Source organism: Amblyomma americanum, chromosome 11 (assembly GCF_052857255.1).
Source record: "Amblyomma americanum isolate KBUSLIRL-KWMA chromosome 11, ASM5285725v1, whole genome shotgun sequence".
Taxonomy (NCBI): Eukaryota; Metazoa; Arthropoda; class Arachnida; order Ixodida; family Ixodidae; genus Amblyomma; species Amblyomma americanum.
In genome coordinates, this window is record NC_135507.1 from 53,024,923 (window position 1) to 53,037,808 (window position 12,886).

A 12,886-nucleotide genomic window follows, 5' to 3' on the forward strand; every position below is an offset into this window, starting at 1 on the left:
AGCAACAAGCTCCAACTGCGGTTCCCAATACTCCGATGGTATTAATTCTGCAAGGCTAATAAGCCTTATTTCAAAAGCTTGACGGGCAGTACATTATGTATTCGCAATGGCTATACTGAAAATATCGGCTCATGTGTGAGCAGCCTAATTTGAATCTGCTTGGATGCACGTTCCTCAACATGTTCGGCCTACTCCGCTGTGCGTCAGACTATTAAAATAGCACAGCGGTAATATTTGCTTGTCGTTCAAGAAGCTAACCGCTAAGCAACAAATCCTTGGTCATATTATTGAGGGTGCACATTTTGAAATTATTTGCACTTGTGCAGAGAGAATTTATATTAGCAATAATCACCGCAGTATCACCGATTTCAAGCTTCGCAGCTCTGTATACTGTCTAGTGACCACCCTTGTGCGTTGACCAGACGTGGATTAAAGCCTGGGGTTGTGAAGGTTTCAATAATTCTCATTGGCGATTAAAATATACGAACTAACTAGGAAACGTGTGTTCGAACAAGCTCTAAAATTATCAAATAGCTGTTCGATGATTGGAAAACAAGCAAACGGCGTAGTTTTTTTGTTTCGAAAGCAGGGCCTGTGCGGGGAGGAGGGTTCCGCGCCGCGACATGGGCTTTTATAATGCTCGTACATGGCCGCCAATGTGGGCGACGCTGCAGTACTTAGCCTGGTTCAATAAACCTTGCTTCAGTTCCCGATCACCCAGGTCATGCACCATAGCCCGCGTCCACCTCATCATGACGTTTGTGGCTAATTTTTTTTCATTGGTGTTTTCAGTACAAAACGATTAGGAGGGTGCTTAAGCTTCGCCTTAAGAGTAGTCGCGATAGCGCCTTCTCCTGCTTTTTTTTTCTCTCCTTATTCCTTTTCTCCCATTTCTCGCCGATTACGAATCCACAATCACATTACCGATCACGGAAATCGAGTACAATCACAATTACTGATCACATTAGTGATTACCAATCATCAGTCAATGTCTCGGTTACACTGCATGACATACTACGCCACTGCATACGCATGCACACCATTTGTTTAAGCATTGATTCATTATGGCTCCCTTTTTTAATTTCGCGCAATTTCTAACCCCTAATAAGCACATTTAAATTTGTTTTTAATTACTCGAACATAAGTAGATATCCCAAACGCACATTACAAAGTGATAAATGCCACAACGCGGTCACTAGGAGCCCCTAACAAAAGACCCTTCGTGGAATTTATGCGTTGCTTGCCAGCCTGGCACGCAGAGGGTCTGTGTTCTCTCTTTTCTTTCTTCATTTATTTTTTCATTGGAAACGTGAGATTTTTCCGACTAACGCCGGACGACGGATGACGCCAGGTTTCCAGCAGAACGAGCTCCTTAAGCTGTCGCGTTAAAGTTGATTTTTCTAGTCGTTGGCATCGCGGTCAAATAATGATTTTACTGACTATACGTTGCGTTTGCCCTTACGATACAAGTATTATGTCTGTTTTTTATTAGCTGAATGTACAACTACACTAGTTAATGCGCCGCACCGCACCGCAGCTGCTCACGCTTCGTTGTTTTAATATAATTGGTTTTGGGGGAAAGGAAATGGCGCAGTATCTGTCTTATATATCGTTGGACACCTGAACCGCGCCGTAAGGGAAGGGACAAAGGAGGTAGTGACAGAAAGGAAGAATAGGTGCCGTAGTGGAGGGCTCCGGAATAATTTCGACCACCTGGGGATCTTTAACGTGCACTGACATCGCACAGCACACGGGCGCCTTAGCGTTTTGCCTCCATAAAAACGCAGCCGCCGCGGTCGGGTTCGAGCCCGGGAACTCCGGATCAGTAGTCGAGCGCCCTAACCACTGAGCCACCGCGGCGGGGCAATTCGTTGTTCTAACGCCACAGCTTTAGAGCGTACTTTCGGAGGAAAATCCGTGCGCGTTGTCGCACGAATTCTGTATTGGTCGAGAGGGTTTTGACGTCACAAGTTGAGCTGTGGAATGGAAATGATTAAAACTCGAGTACTTTGTGACTCTGAGGTCGTGGCTTAACTGCAACGTCATTATGCCATAAAGATGTAAAGTGAATTAATTGCGCTGAAAAGAAAACTTGGGTAATTGGTTTGGAATCGAGCCGATAAACCTTTGATTACGTGTTAGACACTCTTCGCCAAAACCACTGAGACATGTTCTTTCGACTTGGTTAAAGGGATAGCTTTAGTGTCTTTTGGCGTATCACGTGGTCTCTTATGCCTACTGACGTTTGATATTGAGTGTGAGCAATGAGAAAGAGGTACTGATTAAGAAATAAGGTAGCATATGGCCATTAACGCTCTCGCGTCATACCCTTGAGGCGGAGCCTAAGTGTACGCTTAATTTTCGCTCGCACGATGCAAATACCGAACATTCGTTTTTATATTGAATTCGTATTCGAATGGGTTTTGCAAAATTTCATTCGTATTCGAATGGGTTTTTGGCTACACTACTCGTATTTGATTCGGCTTTGAAAAAGTTGTATTCGCGCACCTCTTGCAGGTCCGAGCCCCTATTTGCAGGTCCGATCACGGCGAAATCACACCAGTTTAACAGTTTAAAATATAAGATGCATTTCCCAGGAAATACCTTACTAGTATTGCAATCCGCACCGGGGCTATAAATAACAGCAATGTAGCCTTCTCTTGATTGTTTGCAGTGCATACCGAATCGGCACGCTTCCGTTTTCGAATTTCAGCTACATGTAAAGGCGGTTTCTGCGTTGGAGGCCTGATTCTCCGACAGCGCGTTCCGAAAGATAATGCGCTAGCAATTGAAGTGATTGCGGGCAGATTGGAAAGATAAGGGTTGGATGTAATAAGAATCTAATATCTTCGACAAGTACAGCTTCTGTATATATTCACAATTACAGCCAGGAGAAATAACTTGGTATAATGACACTGATAGTGCAGTTATAGAATTTAGACATAAAAAAAACGAGTAATTTGCTGTCTGCTTATTCTACGCGGAATCTAGTTGTCTGCCTGCAAATATTCCTTGTACTGAATCAAAATTGAATCTTTTTCACTCCTCGCAATATCATGAACTTACTGGTTTGCTGTACTAGATGCATTTTTTTTTGCCGAAAGGCCTTCGTTTTTCCGTAATATTTTAGATTTATTTTTACAATGGAAATTGTTTCTTGCTCTGTTGCATGTTTCTTTTTTCTGGTATTGCCTCCATGAGATAGATAGTTGTAATTACAAAATTTCGATTTTGAACCTCCCCCCCTCTCCCCATTTATTCTTTTCTTGGGCTCATGCAGATTTTCTTTAAGAAATAGATAAATGAACACCCTTTCCTTTGTTGCAGATTTACGGTGGCTTGAAAGCGGCAGACGCCTGGCAACTATTGAGCAAACGTATAAAATAATATTTGGTAGATTACCGATTCCTGTTTGTCATAATCTTGCTGCTCATACCTAAATGTTTTTTCGCTGCTACCCTATAAAATGTTCTCACACCATGATAGAAAACCATTTGCGTGCAGTCAGGTTATGTCGTGTTACGAAGACCTGGTTACAATCTGGTTACAATCGGCCAAAAACCGATGTTTTAAGGCTGCAACATATCGCATACCATCAGAATTTTTTTTTCTTTACATGACTGAGCTTCTGCCTAGAAGGCAACTTTTCGTGCTGTTTCCCATAGTACCAAGGTAGACAGGTTATAAAACTTGTTTTCAATTTTCCAAATTATGACGCACGTTCTGCATGCAGTAACGACAAAAGGAGTTGTTCGCTCGGTGAAATGTGTACACTGTACATGACGATATGTAGCATGTCATAGATGGCAATAACTGCCTACCTGCGAGCTAGACATCATGGTATCTAGGGCCTTGTAAGGTGGAAGCAAAGCATAGAAAAAGCCAAAGATCCTTCTTTTTCGCAGGGCAAGCCTCATATGCCTCATCGTCCAGACGCAAAAAAAATGTATAGGTAAATTGATCTTTATTTTTGCTCCTAGCGTCGAGTTTCTTTGGTTTTATGAATATATTTGTGCACAGGCACGCCAGTATTAAAGTGTGCGCTCATTTAGGTGCTCCTATTGAAACCAACAGAGCAAAGCAATTTAATGTACGGCATCCAAAGCAACTGCAGAAAGGACACATTTGACATTTTTTGCTTGGTATTCCTCTTACCGAGCCAGCAACATTACGATCCGGTGCTCTCTTGAGTTATTTTTATTCGGCTTTATTGCGACATATTTTGCGCTTCGACCCCTTTATTGTTTTGATTGCGACACCCACATTAACGTGGGCATTCAAAGGATATTGAACCGTTGCCCATGAGCGTAATATGTCCTGTCCTCATAGTAAGCATGTTCCTCGTAATATATTATTGTTTATCCCAGCTGAGGGACTTCCAAAACAAATCGTAAGCGTTGACAATAGAAAAATTGTAGTGTTTTTCCTTCTGTTTTTTCGGCCCCGTAATCCAAGAAGTGGAAGGAGTTGGCTGAAGAGGGAATTTGTATGTATGTATGTATGTATGTATGTATGTATGTATGTATGTATGTATGTATGTATGTATGTATGTATGTATGTATGTATGTATGTATGTATGTACGCATGCATGTATGTATGCATGTATGTACGCATGCATGTATGTATGCATGTATGTATGTACGCATGTATGTATGTACGCATGCATGTATGTACGCATGCATGTATGTACGCATGCATGTATGTACGCATGCATGTATGTACGCATGCATGTATGTACGCATGCATGTATGTACGCATGCATGTATGTACGCATGCATGTATGTACGCATGCATGTACGCATGCATGTATGTATGTATGCATGTATGTATGTATGTATGCATGTATGTACGCATGTATGCATGTATGTACGCATGTATGTATGTATGTATGTATGTATGTATGTATGTATGTATGTATGTACGCATGCATGTATGTACGCATGCATGTATGTACGCATGCATGTATGTACGCATGTATGTATGTATGTATGTATGTATGTATGTATGTATGTATGTACGCATGTATGTATGTATGTACGCATGTATGTATGTATGTATGTATGTATGTATGTATGTATGTATGTATGTATGTATGTATGTATGTATGTATGTATGTATGTATGTATGCATGTATGTATGCATGTATGTATGTATGTATGTATGTATGTATGTATGTATGTATGTATGTATGTATGTATGTATGTATGTATGTATGTATGTATGTATGTATAATTCTAGATGTTCATTTATTCGCCGGGAAGCGCAAGTCTCTTGAGATTACTTCGTACCAGGAACAATTTTTGAGAAATCCAATTTGTGACATTATTTTCAGATACCTGGAAATGCGTTTCTTGGACATATTTAATATGAAAAATGGTAGGCAAAGAAGTTTCTTTAAACGACATGATTGAAACGACGTTCTCTTATCGGCTGGCATGTGGTCTTTTACTGAGATTTAGCAGGCGTCGAGATCCACATTTCAATAACTCTATTATCTTGAACAAACAAAAAGCCTACGATTTGTGTGAGCAGTTCATATGGCGATATAGGGTCATAAATATGGCGATCTTTTGCATCCTTGTTACGCACTACTGAAAGCGTTTTGAAAGAATGATTTCCGTTGCCCTGACGTGTTGAGTACCACGCGTCGGGACTGTGGGAGCGACAGGCGAAAAAAGAACTGCGTGTTGCTTTTAGATTTAACGCGTTGCTTTAACAATCGAGCGCCTTATACAACCCGCAGTACTGTATAGTTTAGTGATGTGTTCAGTATAGGCACGTGGCAAGCATCGTATAATTAATTTTTCAAATAATAGTAATTTCGCAGACCAGTGAGGCTACGAGAGTCACAATTGGGGGACCATGCGAACAGCGGGGCTATGGACATTTTTACATGGAACTCATTGGATAACGTCGCGTACAGTTCAATACTAGGCTGCGGTAGGCAGGCGTTCCTAAGAAGTGGGGACAGTTAATGCATGAAGTTCGCGCCTGAGGTCACCACGGTCCAAATGCCATGTGCCTCAGAAGTCACCAATGACGTCTACAAGCTTCTTAAAACAGTGCCAAAGACACGTACACACAGCGCTGTTATTTTTGCCTGCGCCCGTGTCTTTTGCCCTGTTTCAGAAGCATAAACAACCAACTAACCGCCACGTCTTCCATTGTAAAGATCCACATGTTTATCTTCACTGTTTCTCACCCCTCCACAAAGGTGTTTATTCTTAATATTCCGTTCGCTACGTTTCTTGTTACCAGCTGAAGCTTTAGTGCAATATTATACGCATCTTTTTATCTGGAATAAAGCTCATTGCTTCTTTTCTTGGAGCAGCTCGTCCTACATATTTGCAAGCACTTCCAGTGGATAGAGAATTGCTCAAAAAGCTTTTCCCGAAAATTGCTGTGCGCTTTGGTGGTTATGCAAGTGTATCACATCTACAGCCACTACAGCAGACGCTGAACTTTCTCAGAAGTGTTTGCTGGCTGAGCTGGCGCCTACCAAGAAAATGAGACGGCAGCTGCGACTACATTATTGATGGTGCTCAAATGTCGCTGATATGTGCGAAAGGAACATGCTCAAATGTCACCAGTTATAAATGATCCCTTTGACAGTTGTGACCGATGAGGCAGATTCAAACGTGAACCCGTAGTTTTTGTTTCTTGGCATCATATCAGCAATTAGCAACGCTCTCAACGAGGCAATATCATCCCACACGCTGAGCTTCAAAGCACTACGAGTATTGGTTTCTGTGAATTTAAGCTAATAGCAACATTTCGTGCTGCTATTTGTTAACATTTAATGAAAAATAATCTCGTTTTTCACTTTCAGCCCTAAACATGTTCCTGTTGAAAGAAAATTTTGTTTTTACCTCGTGTGCATTTTTCATCTTGTTGTATTATTCTGCAATCAGAAGAGAACTGGAATGGCTGGCATAAGCTTGAACCTTTGAATGGAAATGGACAATTCAGCGCATTGGAATGAGGATCCGAACCTAATCAGCATGTACATGATGTATCATTTTTGTCCAGCCACAATAAGCAGACGCTCGTTCTTGCTGACGATTTTTCGTTTTTTTTTCATGCTTTTATTTTTGTTTCACCTCACGACAGTGAATACGATCTATCTTATATGCTATTCAGCAAATGGGCACGCCCAAGCCGAGTGTGATTCAAATGTCGCCATTTTTTGCTTCCTCGTTAACAGGAATTAAGACGCTGATCGGTAGGAATGGAGTTTGCATGAATGAGACTGCAGGACCTCTAATGGCTGTGCCGAAAGGCACTAAAATTGTATGGCGCTCACATGAACGCAATTGAGTACTTGCAGAAAAAATTTGGCGGTGGGTTCGCTCTGCTTAATCCTGGAGTGGCGCGATAGCTACAGCTGGCAGAGTGGAACTTGCTCAGTTGAATTGCAAATTAAGTCATTCGCCGCTCCGTTTCTCTGGGCGTTCCTTCTTCATCGTCGTCCCACTTGACACGGCGCATGCGCACAGCTGTGGCAGCTCGGTTTCGCCGGCGCCCCGCGCCGCCGGCAACAGCAGCCGCTCCGCACCACGTGACCAACCACGTGGCTGGCCATGTGTCCAATTACGTGACGAACCACGTGACCAGCCACGTCGCCGGCAGCTGCTCCGCACTACGTGACCAACCACGTGGCGGTGGTGGCGCTACCACGCTGAAGGCTCGAAATGCTACCGTAATGTAGATATCGCTACAAAAGACGCATTGGCCAGGGCAGTCTCCAAACACAGCACCGCTTGCACAACCTCACAGAGTACCCAGTTTTAGGTAATATAGAGGCTTAGTTGCATGACGCATTGCACGTCACAGCCGGTCGCTTGTGTGAAAGAGCGCAGCCCGAGGTTTAAACAAATCTTCGCCGAACTTTTACTCGCCGAAGGTTCAGCTTGCACTTCTATTACCGCCACAAAACTTTTGCTTTACCATACACCGATTATTGCAAGAGTGGCGATCATTCGGTTCGCACTTCAGTTTAGTACATAACGTTGTCTGAATAATCTTCGGCGAAGTTTTACGTATCACTCAGTCTCAGCTGCGGTATGAATAAGTTATCTGCCGCCTCTTTATTTTTTATCTGCTCCAGAGGCTACCGCAGCCAGACGCAGTCGTAACATCGGTGCCTGCAAACTATACGAAGATTGACATCTCTGTGCTAGTAGCACTGTATTGGAGATTATGTGACCCAAAGAAAGCACATGTTTTTTGGTGTACGCCAGTCCAAATTTGAAAATGATAGCCTGAAGACGCAACACTTCCTTCTTAGTGATGCTAAACCAAAGCATCGGATACCGTGGTAGCAGATAATACTGCAATAAGTGTCACGTGATATCATTTATTCCATCTCTTAGGCACAGGTGTTCGATAGTGACCCATTATCTCGCCACGTCTAATCTGAGTGTGGTAAAGCAGGCGTACGTCAGCGAGAAGCAGAGGTGATACCAAATTGAAAGCTTTCAGTTTCATTCCATACTATAATAGAAGGAAACGAAAGACCCACGAAGTTAAACTGTGCGAGAAGTTATACTTTTAAATAGCCAGATGAACATCGCGCATTGAAGCAGATCTCCTTGGCTAAGTAAGAGATCAATCAGTCGAGTCGTTAACATACAATAACATTTCAATACACGGTAAAAGAGTATTCAGGAATGAGCTGAACAAACGTTTCGATATGCTGTCTATGGTTTGGTATGACAAGCTTTCTGCTGTTGAAAATTCGTCTCGAAAGTTTTAATGACAGTCGTGTCATGAAAAATTCACCTTACTAGAGTTAATGTGAAAGTCGAAAGTTGTTAAATGGTCTTTCCTGTAGATAAAAACAGGAAAAGATTCATGATTTATCCTGGCCAATGTGCTGGGTGCGAAGAAATTGAAGTATTTAAATGCTGTTAAGCTAGGCCAATATTTGTGCTCGACTGAGGTTATAGGACCGGAGCAACCAGCGTGGTCATAGCTAATACATCCATTGGAGCTTTGCTATGAACCTGTCAACATGACATCAGCAATCTAGAATCCCGCCAAGATCGAGCTGCGTGGTCTTATCTCATTACAGACTTCTTGGTCGTGCGGAAGAACCCACGACATGAGGCTCTGTCGCAAGACACAACGCACAGAACGAACGCTTGTCGCACGACACAGAGTTGTGTCGCGCGACAGAAATACGACAGAAAATTCTGTCGTGCGTTCTGATCGGGATTTGATTTCTCTTCGCAGATGGGAATACTTCGGGGGGAATTCACCATAGAATATAGCTTTTGGACGGTGAGTACTTTATTAATGAAGGCAGTCTGAGATAAAAAAAAAGGTTAGCGTAAACTGTGCGTCATTTTTGACCCCACAGGACCATGATATAGTTCGATAAAAACCGAAAATTCGTATGTAGAAAATAATATTGGCCAAAAAAAAACAACAACCGTAGTGACGTTTCGAAATAAACACCGAAAAAACTCCGCGGAATTTTTGAAAAATAAAACCAGAAAGTCCAACCCCTATTTATAGGGTGACTGTGCTGCACATGGTGTGCGCTGTTTTTATTTTAATGGTTTGTTATTCATTCTACAAAATACTTATTAAACTCATTGGTAAGAGCAAGATTGGAACAGCCGGGAAAAGCTTCTGGCAGTACAGTGTCAACATTCTTTAGAGGGGCTCTACCTACAGCTGCATTATCCAAACACAATGTTTTCCTCGCATCCTGGAGACAAACTGCAAACTTCAACAACTGGAATTTTTCTTTTACTCTTCTTATCTTAGTAATTTTGTTTCTAATTGTTTCATATTCTGCCTTAATGTAGAGTCATTGAGGTACTTTTGACATTTTTACCAGCTTACTTCTTAAACGAGATAATTCAACAATCTCGTCATTTATCTAAGGGCTTGAAGCATTGCTACGTTTGAGTGAACCGTTGCTTTGTGACATTTCATAAGTATCCTTCAAGTTTTGGACAAGTATCCCGCAGGCATCTTAATGGTTATGAACTTAAAGAATTCCAATTAAAACTCATAGAATGCCTATTCACACAAGTGTCATTGAGTATCTATTTTTCGCTGGGAAGATCTATATGTTGCTCATTTTCTCCCAGCACTGCCAGCGCCATGAAGTAGTGTGCAGCTACATTTTCCTCAATAACGCAACTTAAAGTGTTTTGACTATCTCGCCTGGCATTAATATGATCGATGCCGGTTATTGTTCCCGGTTACCAAGAATCTTTTCGCCTGTGGTAGTTTATATTTGAGCTTGAAGACCACAACAGGTCACTGTTAAATATTCTGTAATAGTTGGCTTAGAAGACAGAAATATGAATATTAAAATCTCCGGCAAGTATGACATGTTTATTATGGCAGTATTTTCTGAAGAACTCGTCAAGTTCTTCCAGAAAGACATGTAAGTTCCCACTGGCAGGTCTGTAGACTGCACAGCGAAGATATTGTTCTTTGTGACAATGTGAACAGCTGCTACTTCAGCTCCTTTGAACCAGACTTTAAGACGGCCGCAAACCCAGTTATTCTTTACAAAAACGAGAATTCCAGCTCCCTTTCTTTCTTCTCTATACTGTGAAATCGATCTGAAAACATCGATCGCGAATTGGGAGCATTAATCTATAGTTACATTAATTTCACTCAAAATAAGTACCTGTAACGATTCTAAAGATTTCCTAAGAAGAATACGCAAACTGTCGCAGTTTTTTACGCTGACTTCGCACATTGATATGCAATAATTCAAGGACAATATTGCTGTCACACTCACATGCGCACTCAGTCTTCTGCTTATTCCAGTCGCTTAGTGTGTTGAGGCTATCAGCCATGTGGAGTTAGTTCGGAAAGTTCACCTTCATAATTAATATTGATTATAAAGGCACCTTGCAGAGGACAGAGGCACCTAGAGGAAAAGAATATTGCTTTCGGCACAGAAACCCTAGCTGCCTCACTTCCTTCTTGCTACAATGATGACAAGATGTTTTTGACGTGCAAGGCGCTTCAAGATTTTTTCACTATATACCCCCAGAGAAAAAGAATATTTGGTCACACACAAATTATCGATCGATTTTATATGCTTTATTGAAGGCCCTCATGAACCTTTAAGAGGAGCGTTAATATAAGTAGGCTTTACAGATGTAATTGGGTTTTTCGTATGCATATAAATTCTCACCATATTCTCACACTGCTCTCCTCCTTTACAGCACACAAGTGAAATAATTTGCTTTCTAAAACAGAAGTTACGTGAGCCACATACCAATCCTTTGGAAAAAAAACTGTGTGCATGCACAGTGACAACGTAATAAAAACTTTTGATCGTTGTTTCAACAACGCGTTACATTAATTACGGCTCATTGGCGTTCTTTCCTCGTCTTCGAGTTCTTTCCGGTCGAAGACGGTAGCGGGCATCGAAAGCCGCGGCCATTATGCACACGTCCGCTGCTACCTTCTGCAGGCCGCTGCCAGATCGGGCATGGTACCTTATCCCGGGACGGCACGCTCTTCAGCAGGCATTGTCTCGTTCTCTGCTGCTGGCTGCCTCTTCGAGGTCAGCTTGCCGATCCCCTCGACCATGACGCACACATTTTTGCGGTACAGCGCCTGCCACTTTTCGAGCCCTAATAAACACATAAACGCACACACCCACGCGCGGCGCTACTTCCTAAAGCTGTCGTCTGGCCTTTGCTGTTCACCGTCTCTCAGGCATGGGTCGGCCAGCCCACACACCACCGCGCACCGTTCTACAAAGTTTGCGGGGGTTTATCAATGGACGTGCACGACAACGTGCACGGTACAAGGCAGCGGAGTCATGGCAGGCGCTAGATAATCGACGTGGCTTGACAGCACTCCATAATCACTGCACGGAACAGCTCCATGCAGCATCTTTGTCACGGCAGACGCCGGACCATCGGTACAACTGTAGTCGGCAACCGATATTCAGCGTACTCGTGTGTTTCACAGAAAGCACCGCCAGCGGCTCATCCCAGCCGTACGGGATGCAGAATGTGGGGCTGACAAGTATCGTGAATAAACGAGCATGGGCTTCAGTCCAGGGCTGTTCGCAATCGCAAGAGGGAGATTTGGGACGCAGCCGTGCACGGACGATCGACATGGAGTACGACTGCCCAGTTCGAGCGTGAAAAGTAGCATAATTCATTCGGTTATGCGTGTTCACTGAACATGTGTCTGTGATTTAAACGCGACTTGAAGCAACTACTGGCAGGTCATTATGTGCGAAGGCTGATTACCGGAATTCCGACATGTGTACGTTTTTGCTGAGCAGTATTTGTAAGTTTCTGTACGTGATAGCAAGGTCCCACATCTCTCGACCTCCAACGTCTACGTCTACCCGCCTATTCGACCGAGCCTACCACCGCTAACCAATGTTAGTGAATGTTTAATTTATCCAAGGCTATGCCGTTCATGTAGCTGCATCGACTGTTGCACTGTGGTGAACCGTGAGATACCAGCAGACCGGTACTGAGAGTGGCAGTAAAAATGGATCACATGGCGACTTCCCTTCCGACGTAAGTTTTCACAGGAAGGTTTCTGAAAAAACTTGACATACAGTGCTGTGTTCAGTGCTATTGCTAGCGTGAGAGGAAATAATCTGGAAAAGCTGCCCCCCTTGGTCGTGCCCGGGCCGTTGATTGCTGAATGGGTGCTAGACGATGAACACCGTGCTTGGAGAGCCGAACAGCCGCGAGCACGCCAGCGCGGCCATTGCTTTTTGCTGAATTTTTCGTAATAAGCAACAGCTTAGCCGATGTAGTTTTTAATCATTATGCCGCAGTAAAAAAAAAACAACTATTCAGATATCAGCATACCTAAAAAGTGTGTTACAATACAAGAAGTGTTTTCAGCACGGTTAGATTCAGTTCCTTTGGCG